At 48.6% G+C, this 15,435-nt stretch overlaps 1 long non-coding RNA gene across 1 annotated transcript; it reads right to left on the bottom strand.

Annotated features, from left to right (window-relative positions):
* Nucleotides 1–2,482: 2,482 nt before the first annotated feature.
* LOC108521398 (uncharacterized) lies at nucleotides 2,483–7,275 on the bottom strand. Its single transcript, XR_001883178.1, has 3 exons — nucleotides 7,232–7,275; nucleotides 6,637–6,866; nucleotides 2,483–3,185 (listed from the first exon to the last, which is right to left on the bottom strand). It is a non-coding gene; the product is annotated as an uncharacterized LOC108521398 (long non-coding RNA).
* Between the last annotated feature and the right edge of the window lie 8,160 nt (nucleotides 7,276–15,435).

Genomic DNA, 15,435 nt, shown 5'->3' with positions numbered 1-15,435 from the left:
CCCCCCGCCAATCCAGGGCACTGTTAGCAGGGCAGTCACAAAGACTCTTGGGCCAGGGTGCCTCTCGGCACTCAGGCCTGAAGAGGTGGGGAGAGCAACGGCCTGTAGAAGTGGCCTGGCAGGAGAAATGCTGAGTTTGTCTTTCTGCCAGAGGCAGGCACAGGATGTACTAATTGCAGCCTGGTCCTCTGCTCTAGGTACACATAGATTTAGATTTTATGGAGTCTGAAGCTTTTGGTAGGATTGGCAGGACAAGGGAGTCCTTTTTAAGAAAGTCATACAGAATTAGGTACGGACCCTCGGAAGGGGCCTGTGCAAGTGAAGGGGCCCTGGAGCTCAAGCTTCAGAAAAGGATACATGCAAGAAGAAAATAAAACAGGATGGCTGGGCACGGTGGCTCACGCCTATAATCCTAGCACTTTGGGAGGCTGAGGCAGGTGGATTGCCTGAGCTCAGGAGTTCTAGACCAGCCTGGGCAACATGGCAAAAACACGCCTCTACTAACAATACAGAATCACTTGACCCTGGGAGGTAGAGATTGCAGTGAGCAGAGATCGCACTACTATACTCCAGCTTGAGTAACAGGGCCAGACCCTGTCTCAAAAAAAAAAAAAAAAAAGATAAACATATTTGGTTTGGCCAATGATGTAATCAATCATGACTAGGAATCACCCACAAAACCCAAAAGGACAGTGTTCAGAGAGCTTCCAGGTGGGTGAACAAGAAGACTTCCATGCGCTGGGAGGGTGGTGCACCCCAACTCCACAGAGATGGAAACTCCTGTGCTGAGACCAGCTCAGCCGGGGAGACCCTAACCCAGTGGCCTTAGAGGAATTAAAGACACACACACAAACAGAAAATCAGGGGTCTCACAGCCTTCAGAGCTGAGAGCCCCGAACAGAGATTTGCCCACGTATTTATTGACAGCAAGCCAGTGATAAGCATTATTTCTATAGATTATAGATTAAAAGTATTCCTTATGGGAAACAAAGAGATGGGCTGAAACAAAGGGATGGGCTCTGGCTAGGGCAGCAGGAGCATGTCCTTAAGGCACAGATTGCTCATGCTGTTGTTTGTGGTTTAGGAACGCCTTTAAGCCGTTTTCTGCCCTGGGTGGGCCAGGTGTTCCTCGCCCTCATTCCGGTAAACCCACAACCTTCCAGAGTGGGCGTCATGGCCATCATGAACATGTCACAGTGCTGCAGATTTTATTTATGGCCCGTTTTGGGGCCAGTTTACAGCCAGATTTTGGGGGGCCTATTCCCAACACTCCTGTGCTCAGGACCTTTCCAGAGCTCACCCCCTGTATCTCCAGGTAGACCATGTCAGAATTTAATTGAATTATAGGAATCCCAACTGGTGTCTGCTGCAGAATTACTTGGCATATGGAGAAAAAAGAAAAGCCCAAACATTTGGCATGAGAAGTGTTGTGTTGGCTAGGTGTGGTGACTCACGCCTGTAGTCCCAAAACCTTGGGAGGCTGAGGCAGGAGAATCACTTGAGCCTAGGGGTTTGAGACCAGCTTAGACAACATAACAAGACCCCATCTCTACAATAAATAAAAAATTAACTGGCATAGTGCACACCAGTAGTCCTAGCTACTCAGAAGACTGAGGTAGGAGGATCACTTGAGCCCAGGAGTTTGAGACTGCAGTGAGTCGAGATCGTGCCACTGCACTCCAGCTTGGGCAGCAGAGTGAGATCCCATCTCAAAAACAAAACAACAACAATAAAAAACTTTATCTGAAGAATGCAAGTCCCAGGCTGGGCACGATGGTTCACGCCTGTAATCCCAGCACTTTGGGAGGCCGAGGCGGGTGGATCACAAGGTCAGGAGTTTGAGACCAGCCTGGCCAACATAGTGAAACCCCGTCTCTACTAAAAATACACAAAATTAGCTGGGCATGGTGGCAGGTGCCTGTAATTCCAGCTACTCGGGAGGCTGAGGCAGAAGAATGGCTTGAACCCAGGAGGCAGAGGTTGCAGTGAGCCGAGATCACACTATTGCACTCCAGCCTGGGTGACAGAATGAGACTCCATCTGAAAAAAAAAAAGAAGAATGCAAGTCCCCCTTTCGTTATCAGGCCCAGAGAGGCATTGAAATGTGACAGCGGGTTGGGTGCAGTGGCTCACACCTGTAATCCCAGCATTTTGGGAGGCCCAGGTGGGCAGATCACAAGGTCAGGAGTTCAAGACCAGCCTGACCAACATGGCGAAACCCCATCTCTAGTAAAAATACAAAAAATTAGCCATGCATGGTGGTGTGCATGTGTAATCCCAGCTACTCAGGAGGCTGAGGCAGGAGAATCACTTGAACCCACGAGGCAGAGGTTGCAGTGAGCCGAGATCGTACCACTGCACTCCAGTTTGGGTGACAGAGCAAGACTCAGTCTCAAAAAAAAAATTAGCTGGGTGTAGTGGTGCACACACCTGTAATCCCAACTACTCAGGAGGCTGAGGCAGAAGAATCGCTTGAGCCAAGATTGCACCACTGCACTCCAGCCTGGGCAACAGAGTGAGACTCTGTCTTAAAAAAGAAATGCAACAGCAAATGACAGCAGTCAGTCACATCTCACCCCACCCCCGACCACCAAGCTAAATAATTACCTCTTGAAGCCACTTGCTATGTGGGCTCTAGACTGATACCATGTAGCCATAAAACGCCATATTCCAGACACCGTAACTCATACCCCATAGCTCAATAATGCCTAGCCAATCACAAGCCAATGTTATTGCTGCAAACTAATAAGAACATTGTTGAATCACCCACTCCTTGTCCCCTTTTGCCTTTAAAGGCCTGCTTGTAACAAAAGCCGAACACAGAGCATACCCCAAGGCAACTTGAAGTGTGTCCCCAATGGCTGTCCTCACTCTTGGCCCAAATTAACCCTATATATTGATTTTGCCTCAGCTTCTTTCTCTGGGTCAACACTAGAATGTCCAACAGCCAGTTTGGGGTGGACGAGAGGGCGAGCCCTCTGAGCACCTGCCCTGTTCGTGGTCTGAGTGGGTCTCAGCGGCTGGACGACTTGCTCTCCCCTCGGGCTGTGAAGTCCTCGGCCTCCCAAGGGCTGGCCTCTTTGGAAATCTTTGAGGTCCTCCAGACTCCAACAGGAAGCTTGTGGCAGGGGCGGCGGGGGGATGAAGGAACTGGATTGTAGGAAGTGCCAATGAGTCAGCCAACTCTGAGGAGGGGAGGGAAGGAAACATGCCATGGTAAGAGGATCTGCAAGCCAGGGATGGGTGGGAAGTGGAGCCCATGGAGGATGAACAGCTGGGCCATGTGAGTTTCCACTGTCTCGGGGAACGTCACCCGGAGGTCTCTTCAGCAGCTGCCCCACCCCCACCCCTGCAGATTCCACAAGGACCAAGGGCTTCCCTGGACAAGGGCCTGGTCCTTGGGGACTAAGGCAAGACTCCAAGCTCCATAGTCGACCAAGCTCTCTTCCCTGTTTGGGACTTGGGAATGGGACGATTTGGGAGGTGAAGAGCTGGGACTCCCTTTGGTAGAGAAAGCTTGGGTTTCAGCACTGACTTGGAAAGACCAAAACAAAGGACTTTTGGCCAAGCTAGAGTGGTTCTCAGGAGGAAAGGCAGGAAGGCATTTCCCTGCATTCAGGTAAGGAGAGAGAGAAAATTAACAAACTGTTGCTGTGGAGGGAGACAAACCCCTTGATAAACTCAAGAAACTGGTTACAGGAATCCCAGTAAACCTGCCTGCAGCAGAGCACAGTAGTGGAGAGGCCCGGGGAGTCCCAGCAAAAAACACCCCACCTGCCGGGTGCGGTGGCACACACCTGTAATCCCAGCACTTTGGGAGGCCGAGGTGGGCAGATCACGAGGTCAAGAGTTTGAGACCAGTCTGGCCGACACGGTGAAACTCAGTCTCTACTAAAAATACAAAAATTAGCCGGGTATGGTGGTGGGTGCCTATAATCCCAGCTACTCAGGAGGAGATCGTTTGACCAGGAGGCAGAGGTTGGCAAGTGAGCGAGATCACACCCATTGCCACTCCAGCTTGGGTGGACAGAGCAGACTCATCTCCAAAAAAAAAAAAAAAAAAAAAAAAAAGACGGCCAGGCGCGGTGCTCAAGTCCCTGTAATCCCAGCACTTTGGAGAGGCCGAGACGGGCGGATCACGAGGTCAGGAGATCGAGACCATCCTGGCTAACACTGTGAAACCCCGTCTCTACTAAAAAATACAAAAAAACTAGCCGGGCGGGCGCCTGTCAGTCACCCAGCTTACATGGAGGGCTGAGCAGGAGAATGCTAAACCTGGGAGGCGGAGCTTGCAGTGAGCCGAGATCTGGCCACTGCACTTCAGCCGTGGGCGACAGAGCAAGACTCTGTCTCAAAAAAAAAAAAAAAAAAAAAGAAAAAGAAAAACACCCCACCAACCAGCAAACAAGCCAACAAAAACCAAGGGGGAACGACCAGGAACAGTGTCTGTAGCCTCAAATGCCTTCATACCAGTGACAGTGACACCCCACAGTGGGGCCCTGCTCCTAATCAACTGAAAAATGAGGCAGTGACAGTTGTGGGAAGCCATCAGTGGGAGGAGACCAAAAGCCTGGGGTGGATTTTTCTGCTTTGTTGAGATACAATTGACAAGTAAAATTATATATATTAAAAGCATACAACGTGATGATTTGGTATATGGACATGTGAAATGATTATCACAATCAAATTAATTAACACATTCATCACCTCCCATAGTTACCCTTGTTACCCTTTTTTTTAAAAAGATGAGAACACTTAAGAGGTACTCTCAAAAGATCATTTTTTAAAGTTATTTTTAAAGGTTGGGATCACCTAGACTCTAATTCAAGTGACCTTATGGGAGCCCACAAAGACAGGATTGTAAGCAGGTAAAGGAAACCTCCACAATTCTGTTTCTTGGTCGAGAGAAAGCCTGTCTTGAAGGAGGTGTGGAGGAGGTGGGTGCCGGCAGCCAGTTGAGGAAGAGCCAGAAGGTGGCAGTGTCTACCTGGGGAGGAGCAGTAGGCGGAGCCCCCACACCACAGCCAGGGCCAATCCTTATGTGCAGCCCCAGATTACTCCTTGGCAAGACACAGTCGTGCCAGGCCCTCCTCGCAGGCCTGTTTTTTACGCTGGTCTGGCCATGAGGTAAGATCAGGTAGGGACAAAGTGCCAGAGCATGACAGCTGCCCGGGCTGGGCCCAGTTGCACAGCTTGGGTGGCCTTAGCCTTTGAGCTCTAAATTGAATCTCCTCCTACTCCTATCCCATGGCAGTCGGGCCCCTGACATCCTCCCCACTGCTTCCAGGGTTCTAGAGGGCTTTCCAGTCCCTCTGGCCCCTGGCCTGCAGTGTTGACCTCCTGAGTCCCTGCCTGTCACTTCCTGGTGACGTCTCTCTGCTCTGTGCCCAGCCTAGGAAAAAAAAAAAAAGCCCTCTTTCTATGCTTTCTTTTTTTTTTTCTTTCCTTTTCTTTTTCTTTCTTTCTTTTTTTTTTTTTTTTAATGAGACAGAGTCTTGTTCTGTCACCCAGGCTGGAGTGCAGTGAAGTGATCTCAGCTCACTATAACCTCCACCTCCCAGGTTCAAGCAATTCTCCTGCCTCAGCCTCCCCAGTAGCTGGGACTACAGGCACCCGCCACCATACCCAGCTAATTTTTGTATTTCTAGTAGAGACAGGATTTCACCATGTTGGTCGGGCTGGTCTCGAACTTTTGACCTCCTGGTCCACCCACCTCAGCCTCCCAAAGTGCTGGGATTACAGGCATGAGCCACCGCGCCTGGCTTTTTTGTATTTTTAATGGAGATGGGGTTTCACCATGTTGGCCAGGCTGGTCTCAAACTCCTGACCTCAGGTGATCCGCCCACCTCAGCCTCCCAAAGTGAAAGTGCTGGGATTACAGATGTGAGCCACCATGCCCGGCCTTTCTATGCTTTCTTGTCACATGAGATACAGCTTTTACTGAAGGCTTGGGCAATAGAGGGATGTACTTAGTAGGAAAACAAACCATTTCAAAAAGAATAGCATAGATCCTGTTCATAAAAGTCCTTTGAGTCCGGGTATAGTGGCTCACGCCTGTAATCCCAGCACTTTGGGAGGCTGAGGCAGGCGGAACACAAGGACAAGAGTTTGAGACCAGCCTGGCCAACATGGTGAAACCCCGTCTCTACTAAAAATAGATTAGCCAGGCATGGTGGCGTGTGCCTGTAGTCCCAGCTACTCAGGGGGGCTGAGGTAGGAGAATCACTTGAACCCAGAAGCGGAGGTTGCAGTGAGCCGAGATCACGCCATTGCACTCCAGCCTGGGCAACAAGAGTCTCAAAAAAAAAAAAAAAAAAAGCCGTTTGGTGTCCCTGCCACTGTGAAATCCTCACTGGACACATACCCCCCAGGCTCTGACCTTGCCATTTTGTTTTCTGCCCCCGTCCTCCCTCCTTCATTTCTGTGACCATCCTTCCATCCCTTCTTCCCTTTTGGGGTCTCTCACCCCCAAGTTCCGGTTAACGTTCTCTGTAAAGCCGTTTGATTCCTCCTGTGTTTAAACATCTCCCTTCAACTATGTCCTTAGCACCTCCCCTTCCTCAACAAAAGTGGCTGATCAAGATATTTTCCTAAACAAAAACCGGTCTCACCCTGCTAAATGCATGGAAAACTTACCATCTGGTGTATATATTGGCCTCTCGAGCAATTGATTCGTCTGAGTCCACAGCTGGGACCTGGATCTCCTCTCTACCAGCTGCCAGGCTGAGGGCAGACTCAGGGCCCCAGGGGTGAATTTGTCAGGGCAAAGGCCTCTGTGGGCAGCCTCTTGGCAGCCTGCCAGTAGCCCCTTCTGGCAGCGTCCCATCTCTCCCAGCATCACAGATCAAGCCTCAGAAGTGCAGGGCCTAAGGAGAAAACCCGAGAGTGACAATGGCAAGAGTGATCACCACACCCCTGGTGGGTGGACTCCGGGGGAACACAGAGGTGCTTGGGCCCAGAGCTGGTGGGAGAGGGGAGGTGATGGGAAACGGGACACTCAGAAAGTCCCACCAGCATGGAAATTCACTGGGGGGGCTGGGCACCCCTGGAGAGGCACTGGGAGTTGGGAGGATAAAAGGAAAGACAGGGCTCTCACTGCCAGTGAATAGAACAAGCTGGGAAGGAAACAGACAATGCTTTCCAGGTTAGATTGCCAAGGCAGAGAGGCAAGAGAGGGGATAGAGAAAAGTCTTCAAAACTGCCATTCAATGCCAGGCATAGTGGCTCTCACCTGTAATCCCAACACTTTGGGTAGCTGAGGCAGGAGGATCGCTTGCACCCAAGAGTTCGCGACCAGCTGGGGCAACATAGCAAGACCGTGTCTCTAAAAAAAAATTTTTTTTTAATTAGCAGGGCATGGTGGTGTATGCCTATAGTCAGAGCCATTCAGAAGGCTGAGGTGAGAGGACTGTGTGAGCCCAGGACATCTAGGCTGCAGTGAGCTGATATCACACCACTACACTCATTCAGCCTGGATGACAAAGTGAGACCCTGTCACAAAAAAAAGAAAAAAACAGGCCAGGCTATGGTGACTCACGCTCATAATCCTAGCACTTTGGGAGTTTGAGGCAGGCAGATTGCCAGAGCTCAGTAGTTTGAGACCAGCCTGGCCAACATGGTGAAATCCGGTCTCTACTAAAAATACAAAAAAATTAGCCAGGCATGGTGGGGCGCACCTGTAATCCCAGCTACTCAGGAGGCTGAGGCATGAGAATCTCTTGAACCTGGGAGGCGGAGGTTGCAGTGAGCTGAGATCGTACCACCGCTCTCCAGCCTGGGTGACAGAACTAGACTCCATTTCAAAACAAAACAAAAACCAAAAAACTGCTGTTCAATAAGCACTTACCATATGTCAGGCACTGAACCCTGACAGCAGCTTTCAATTACACTGACTTACTCCACACCAGGCTTGTTCTAAGCAGCTGCTGCCCAATAAACACAATGCAAGCTACCTAGGTAGTTTTGTTGTTGTTGTTTGGTTTTAGGTTTTTTTTGAGATGGAGTTTCACTCTAGTTGCCCAGGCTGGAGTGCAATAGCGTGATTTTGGCTCACTGCAGCCTCTGCTTCCCGGGTTCAAGTGATTCCCTTGCCTCAGCAGCTTTTTTTTTTTTTTCTGAGACAGAGTCTCACTCTGTCACCCAGCCTGGAGTGCAGTGGTGTGATCTTGGTTCACTGCAATCTGTGCCTCCTGGGTTCAAGCAATTCTTCTGCCTGAACCTCCTGAGTAGCTGGGATTACAGGCATTCGCCACCACGCCCGGCTAATTTTGTATTTTAGTAGAGATGGGGTTTCTCCATGTTGGTCAGGCTGGTCTCGAACTCCCGACCTCAGGTGATCCGCATGCCTCGGCCTCCCAAAGTGCTAGGATTACAGGTGTGAGCCACCGTGTCCGGCCTTTTGTTTTGTTTTGTTTTGTTTTTGAGATGGAGTCTCGCTCTGTTATCTAGGCTGCAGCGCAGTGGTAAGATCTTGGCTCACTACAACCTCCGTGTCCCGGGTTCAAGCAATTCTCCTGCCTCAGCCTCAGGAGTAGCTGAGATTACAGGCACACACCACCACACCTAGCTAATTTTTGTATTTTTAGTAGAGACAGCGTTTCACCATGTTGGTCAGGCTGGTCTCGAACTCCTGACCTTGGGTGATCCGCCTGCCTTAGCCTCCCAAACTGCTGAGATTGCAGGCATAAGCCACTGTGCCTGGCTTAGTAGTTGTTTTTTAATTTATTAATTTACTTTGCACCATGGCAGAAAAGATCATTGTTTTAAAAACTCTGGTAGCTGCATTTTAAAAGGAAAACAAAAAACCCACGGGTGAAATTATTTGTAATAATATATTCTATTTAGACTAGGTGTGGTGGCTCACTCTTGTCCTCCCAGCAGTTTGGGAGGCTGAGGCAGGCAGATCACTTGAGGTCAGAAGTTCAAGACCAGCCTGGCCAATATGGGGAAACCCTGTCTCTACTAAAAATACAAAAATTAGCCAGGCATGATGGCACGCGCCTGTAATCCCAGCTACTCAGGAGGCTGAGGCAGAAGAACCACTTGAACTCGGGAGGCAGATGTTGCAGTGAGCCAAGATGGTGCCACCATGCTCCAGTCTGGGCAACAGAGTGAGACTTCATCTCAAAAACAAGAAAACAAATAATATATTCTATTTAACCCAATATAATCAACAATTAGTGAGTTATTTTACTTTTTTTTTTTTTTTTTTTTTGAGACAGGGTCTCACTCTGTTGCCTAGGCTGGAGTGCGGTGGCATGATCACAACTCACTACAGCCTTGACCTCCCCTGGGCTCAGGTGATCCTTCCACCTCAGCCTCCTGAGTAGTTGGGACTATAGGCACATACCACCACGCCCTGATAATGTTTTGTATTTTTTTGTAAAGATGGGGTTTCACGATGTTGCCCAGGTTGGTCTCAAACTCCTGGGCTCAAACAATCCACCCACCTCAGCCTCCCAAAGTGCTGGAATTACAGATATGAGCTGCTGCACTTGGCCTTTTTTGTATGAAGTCTTCAAAATCCAATGTGAATTTATGCATACATCACATTTCAGGGTTTTTTTGTTTGTTTTGTTTCTTTTGAGACAGGGTCTCGCTCTGTCACCCTGGCTGGAGTGCAGTGGCACAATCATGGTTCACTGCAGCTTTGACCTTCCAAACTCAAGCGATCCTCCTGCCTCAGCCTCTGGAGTAGCTGGGACTACAGGCACATGCCACCACACCAGGCTAATTTTTAATTTTTTTTTTTTTTTAGAGACAGGGTCTCACCATGTTGCCCAGGCTGGTCGCAAACTCCTGGGCTCAAGCGATCCTTCCGCCTCAGTTTCTCAAAGTGTTGGGATTAAAGGTGTGACCCACTGTGCCTGGCCTCCCCACTCAGCCTCCCAAAGTGTTGGGATTACAGGCGTGAGCACCATGCAGGGCACATCTCAGTTTAGACAAACCACATTTCTTTCTTTCTTTCTTTCTTTCTTTCTTTCTTTCTTTCTTTCTTTCTTTCTTTCTTTCTTTCTTTCTTTTTTTTTTTTAGATGGAGTCTCGCACTGTCACGATCTTCTCAGCTCACTGCAACCTCTGCCTCCTAGGTTCAAGCAATTCTTGCCTCAGCCTCCTGAGTAGCTGGGAGAGACAAGCCACATTTCAAGTGCTCAGTAGGTACTGTGGCTGATGACTACCCTATCAGATGCGGCTAAATGCTTCAGATGTGTTAGTCCTCACAACTATGCTTTTGTTATCCTCATTTTATAAATGAGAAAATTTACACAGAAAGTGCTTCAGCACTTTGCCCATTGCCACCCAGAAAGAAAATGGCCGAGCTGGAATCTGAGCCACCAACGTCAGCCAACTGAGGGTCCACAGTCTGGTGTCCTAACAACTGTGCTATGCTGTCAGCTTCACAAATCTCATCTCCCATAGGAGGTCATCAAAAAGCTACTTGCAGCTGGGCGCAGTGGCTCACACCTGTAATCCCGGCACTTTGGGAGGCCGAGGCAGGCAGACCACTTGAGGTCAGGAGTTCAAGACCAACCTGGCCAACATGGTGAAACCCCATCTCTACTAAAAATACAAAAATTAGCCTGGCATGGTGGCACAAGCCTGTAATCCCATCTACTCAGGAGGTTCAGACAGGAGAATTGCTTGAACCCAGGAGGCAGAGATTGCAGTGAACCGAGATCACACCACTGCACTCCAGGCTGGGCAACAGAGTGAGACTCTGTCTCAGGGAAAAAAAAAAAAAAAAAAAGCTGCTTGTTATGCTGTTTCACAGAGGAGAAACTGAAGGTAAGAGAAACTAAAGGATCTTGCCCAGTAGGTGCCACAGATTGGATTTGAACTTATATGGAGTGAAAACTTGGGAGACAGCAACCACATCACCTCATATCTTCAGGGATGCCAGGCACAGTGTCTCATGCCTGTAACCCCAATGCTTTAGGAGGCCAAGGCAGGAAGATCTCTTGAGCTGCAGTGAGCCATGATCACACACTGCACTCTAGCCTGCATGACAGAGCAAGATTCTGTCTCTAAAAAAATAAATAAAGCACCGGGGAGGGAGAAGCTGGACGTGGTCACCCACATCTCATGCTTAAGAAGGGTGACTTTGAAAAGATCAAAGAAAAAATGACCCTGTGGCTTGAGACCAGGGGAGGGAAGAAGATGTCTGTCTGCATGATGTTCTGCACCATCATTTTAGATGGTTAAGTCTATCAAATAATGCACTGACTAGGCATGATGGCTCACATCATGCGGTGGTACACATCCATAGTCCTAGCTACCCCAGAAGCTGAGGCAGGAGGATCACTTGATGCCAGGAGTTCAAGGCTGCAGTGAGCCATGGTTGCGCCACTGTGCTCCAGTCTGGGCAAGAACCTGCCTCACAACAAACAAACAAAAACCCACACACAAACAGTCTGCCATAATTTATTTAAGCCATCTGCTATTTGGAGCAATTTTTCACTGGTATAAATAGGCCTACAATGAACATTCCTTTTTTTTTTTTTTTTTCTTGCCCAGTCTGATCTCAAACTCCTGGGCTCAAGCAATCCTCCCGCCTCAGCCTCCAAGGTTCTGGGATTATAGGCATGATTACGGGCCACTGTAACTGGGCCACATTCTTGTAAATTATTTTTTCCAATAATCCGAAGTAAGACTGGGCACGGTGGCTCATGTCTGTAATCCCAGTACTTTGGGAGGCCGAGGCAGGTGGATTGCCTGAGGTCAGGAGTTCAAGACCAGCCTGACCAACATGGTGAAACCCTGTCTCTACTAAAAATACAAAAAAAAAAAAAAAAAAAATAGCTGGTGTGCTGGCACATGCCTGTAATCCCAGCTACTTGGGAAGCGAAGGCAGGAGAATCACTTGAATCAGGGAGGCAGAGATTGCAGTGAGCCAAGATTGCACCACTGCACTCCAGTCTGGGCCACACAACGAGACTCTGTCTCAAAAAACAACAACAACAACAACAACAACAAAAACCCAGCAGCTCACGCCTGTGGTCCCAGCACTTTGGGAGGCTGAGGCAGGTGGATCACGAGGTCAGGAGATCGAGACCAGCCTGACCAACATGATGAAACCCTGTCTCTACTAAAAATACAAAAATTAGCCAGGTGTGGTGGTACATGCCTGTAGTCCCAGCTACTCCAGAGGCTGAGGCAGGAGAACGGCATGAACCCGGGAGGCAGAGGTTGCAGTGAGCCAAGATTGCGCCACTGCACTCCAGCCTGGCGACAGAGCAAGACTCCATCTCAGAAAAAAAAAAAAAGAAAAGAAAAAGAAAGCAATAATCCAATATATAGGCAAGAGCTCTTACTTCTCTACTACTTACAGTCTGGTGTTCAGAGAGTGTAGGAGTGAGCCCAGAGAGCTTCCCAAGCCTACCATGTCGTCACTGCACACAAGAGTCCCTGAAGATGGCCACACAAAACCCTGGGGCTTACTCATACATGTTCGCAATTTCATTTTCTTATTGGCCAGTTTCATCTCCACTGGAACGTGGTTCCACCTATCTTTCCGTTCTCTGAGAAGCTTCAGCTCAAGGGGAAACATTTCTGGGGCCACAGGTTCTATTGACTGCCTCTGCAATGAGCACATTATGCAAAATAGATGTTCTGTGCCTCATTCAGTCTCTGCTATCAGGAAAGCTGTGTTCAGAGCCACGTGGAGCCTGCAGCCTCCTACTTTGCGGGAATGTTTGTGTAAAAGTTCCTGGCTTTCTCTTTGTTTACATCTGACTGTTTACCTTTCAGTCCCGTCTTGTTTCCTGCTCAGTGAACAGTTTTTGCACTGGCAGAAGCCAGGTCGAACAGTTCCATAAACTACTTTTTTACAGTTCTCACTAGAGCAGAGGTTTGAAATTAGGGTGCCTGAATGTTGGCTCAAGGAAGACACAAACTCCCTGAATTAGTGTGCAAAATCTATGTGAGTGTGTGTGTGTGTGTGTCTTTCTAGGGAGTGGTTCCTTATTTTCATTGGATTTCCAAAGGGGTCTGAAACCCACCGCAGGGTCAGAACAACACCTGGGTATATGGTGGGCCCCGAGAGGCCACCACATGGAACGTTCTGCCGTCTGCTCTTTGGAATATTCTTCTGGCCAAGAGCCACCACTTCCCTGACTCTGGACTTTCTCTTCCCCACTGCCACCAACAGGGGATGTACGCTTTCCACTCGGCACCACTCCTCACTGAGAACTGCTCTTAGGGCTTTCTGAGCCTGTTGGTGTGACTGCGGTGGTGGCAGCTTGCAGGAGAGACACCTCACTCTTTGCTTTGTGGGATCCTCTGCTTGGTCCCTGAACCACAGGCTAAGGCTCAAATTCTAGCCACGCACAAAAAAGTGATCGATAGCCAGGTGCAGTGGCTCACACCTGTAATCCTAAGCAGTTTGGGAGGCCGAGGCAGGCGTTTCACCATATTGGCCAGGCTGGTCTCAAACTCCTGACCATTGCATTTGTTTGCAATGTAATTTGCAAACAAATCTGGTAGGCTGCCATAACAAAGTACCACAGAGTGGGTGGCTTAAACCATAGACATTTAGCTTCTTACAATTCTAGAGTCCAGAAGTTCCCAATCAAGGTTTCTGCAGGGCTGATTTATTCTGAGGTCTCTCTCTTTGGCTTGCAGATGGCCATTTTCTCCCTATGTTCTCGCACTTTTCCCTCTTGCATGTCTGTGTCCTAATCTTCTCTTCTTTTTATTTTTTTGAGGCACAGTTTTGCTCTTTTTGCTTAGGCTGGAGTGCAATGGCACAATCTCAGCACACTGCAACCTCTGCCTCCCAGGTTTAAGCGGTTCTCCTGCCTTAGCCTCCCAAGTAGCTGGGATTACAGCCATGCGCCACTACACCTGGCTAATTTTGTATAGTAGAGACAGGATTTCACCAGGTTGGTCAGTCTGGTCTCAACTCCTGACCTCAAGTGATCTGCCCGCCTCAGCCTCACAAAGTGCTGGGATTACAGGCATGAGCCACCGCACCTGGCCCTACCTAATCTTCTCTTCTTATAAGTACAGCAGTCCTACTGGATTAGGGCCCACCCTGAGGACCTCATTTTAACTTAATTACCTCTTTAAAGACTTTACCTGGCCGGGCGTAAAAACTACAAAAAACTAGCCAGGCAACGTGGCGGCGCCTGTAGTCCCAGCTACCCGGGAGGCTGAGGCAGGAGAATGGCGTGAACCTGGGAGGCGGAGCTTGCAGTGAGCTGAAATCTGGCCACAGCACTCAGCACTCCAGCCTGGGTGACAGAGCGAGACTCCGTCTCAAAAAAAAAAAAAAAAAAAAAAGACTTTACCTACAAATACCTATGAAGCTAGAACTTCTTGATGAACACAATTTAGTCCATACCACTATCTTACATTTCAGGGATTACAAAAGCAACATATGCTCCCTATAGAAAATATGGAAACATCAGAAATGGAAAAACTAAGATAAGAATTTCTGCAAAATCATTGTTTTTTTTGTTTTGTTGTTGTTTTTTGTTTTATTTATTTATATTTATTTATTATTATTATTTTTGTTTTGAGACAAGAGCTACTCTGCCACCCAGGCTGTAGTGCAGTGGCATAATCACAGCTCATGGAAGCCTTAACCTCCTGGGCTCAGACAATCCTTTGGCCTCAGCCTGCAAGTACCTGGACTACAGGTGTGCACCACCATGCACCATGCCTACCTAATTTTTAAAAATTTTTTGTAGTGACAGAGTCTCACTATGTTTCCCAGGCTGGTCTTCAGCTCCTGAGCTCAAGCAAGCCTCCCACCTTGGCCTCCCAATGTGCTGGGATTACAGGCATGAGCCACTGCACCTGGCCCTGGCTTTTTTATTTTTTTTAAGTATATAAAGTAAAAGCAAAAATATACCCTTCATTCCTCATTTCTACCTTCTCCCCCAAAGAACACTGCTATGATAGTGAGGGACCTTTTCTGGGTTTGTCTAAACTGCTTCCAGTAACATCCTTGCCCTGCAGCTACACCTGTTCCTGCTGGTGCCCTGGAGAACAGACCCCTCATGCCTGGGTTGCTGGTGGATCAAATCTTTGTGCACATTCATGGTGATTCTGTAGAAGTGGAATTCTTTTGTCAAAGGGTATACAAAATGCTAATAATTAGAGCTCAGATTTAAAAGAATTTTTTTTTTTTTTGAGACAGAGTCTCGCTCTGTCACCTGGGCTGGAGTGCAGTGGTGTGATCTCGGCTCACTGCAAGCTCCACCTCCTGGGTTCACACCTTTCTCCTGCCTCAGCCTCAGAGTAGCTTGGACTACAGGCGTGTGCCACCACGCCCAGCTAATTTTTTGTATTTTTAGTAGAGATGGGGTTTCACTGTGTTAGCCAGAATGATCTCGATCTCCTGACCTCATGATCCACCCTCCTCGGCCTCCCAAAGTGCTGGGATTACAGGCGTGAGCCACCGTGCCTGGCCTAAAAGGAAATTTTAAAAGA

This window comes from Rhinopithecus bieti, unplaced genomic scaffold (assembly GCF_001698545.2).
Source record: "Rhinopithecus bieti isolate Rb0 unplaced genomic scaffold, ASM169854v2 scaffold_57534, whole genome shotgun sequence".
NCBI classification, from domain to species: Eukaryota; Metazoa; Chordata; class Mammalia; order Primates; family Cercopithecidae; genus Rhinopithecus; species Rhinopithecus bieti.
The sequence above is the reverse complement of the archived record's forward strand: the minus strand, read 5'-3'. Positions and strand labels throughout refer to the sequence as shown.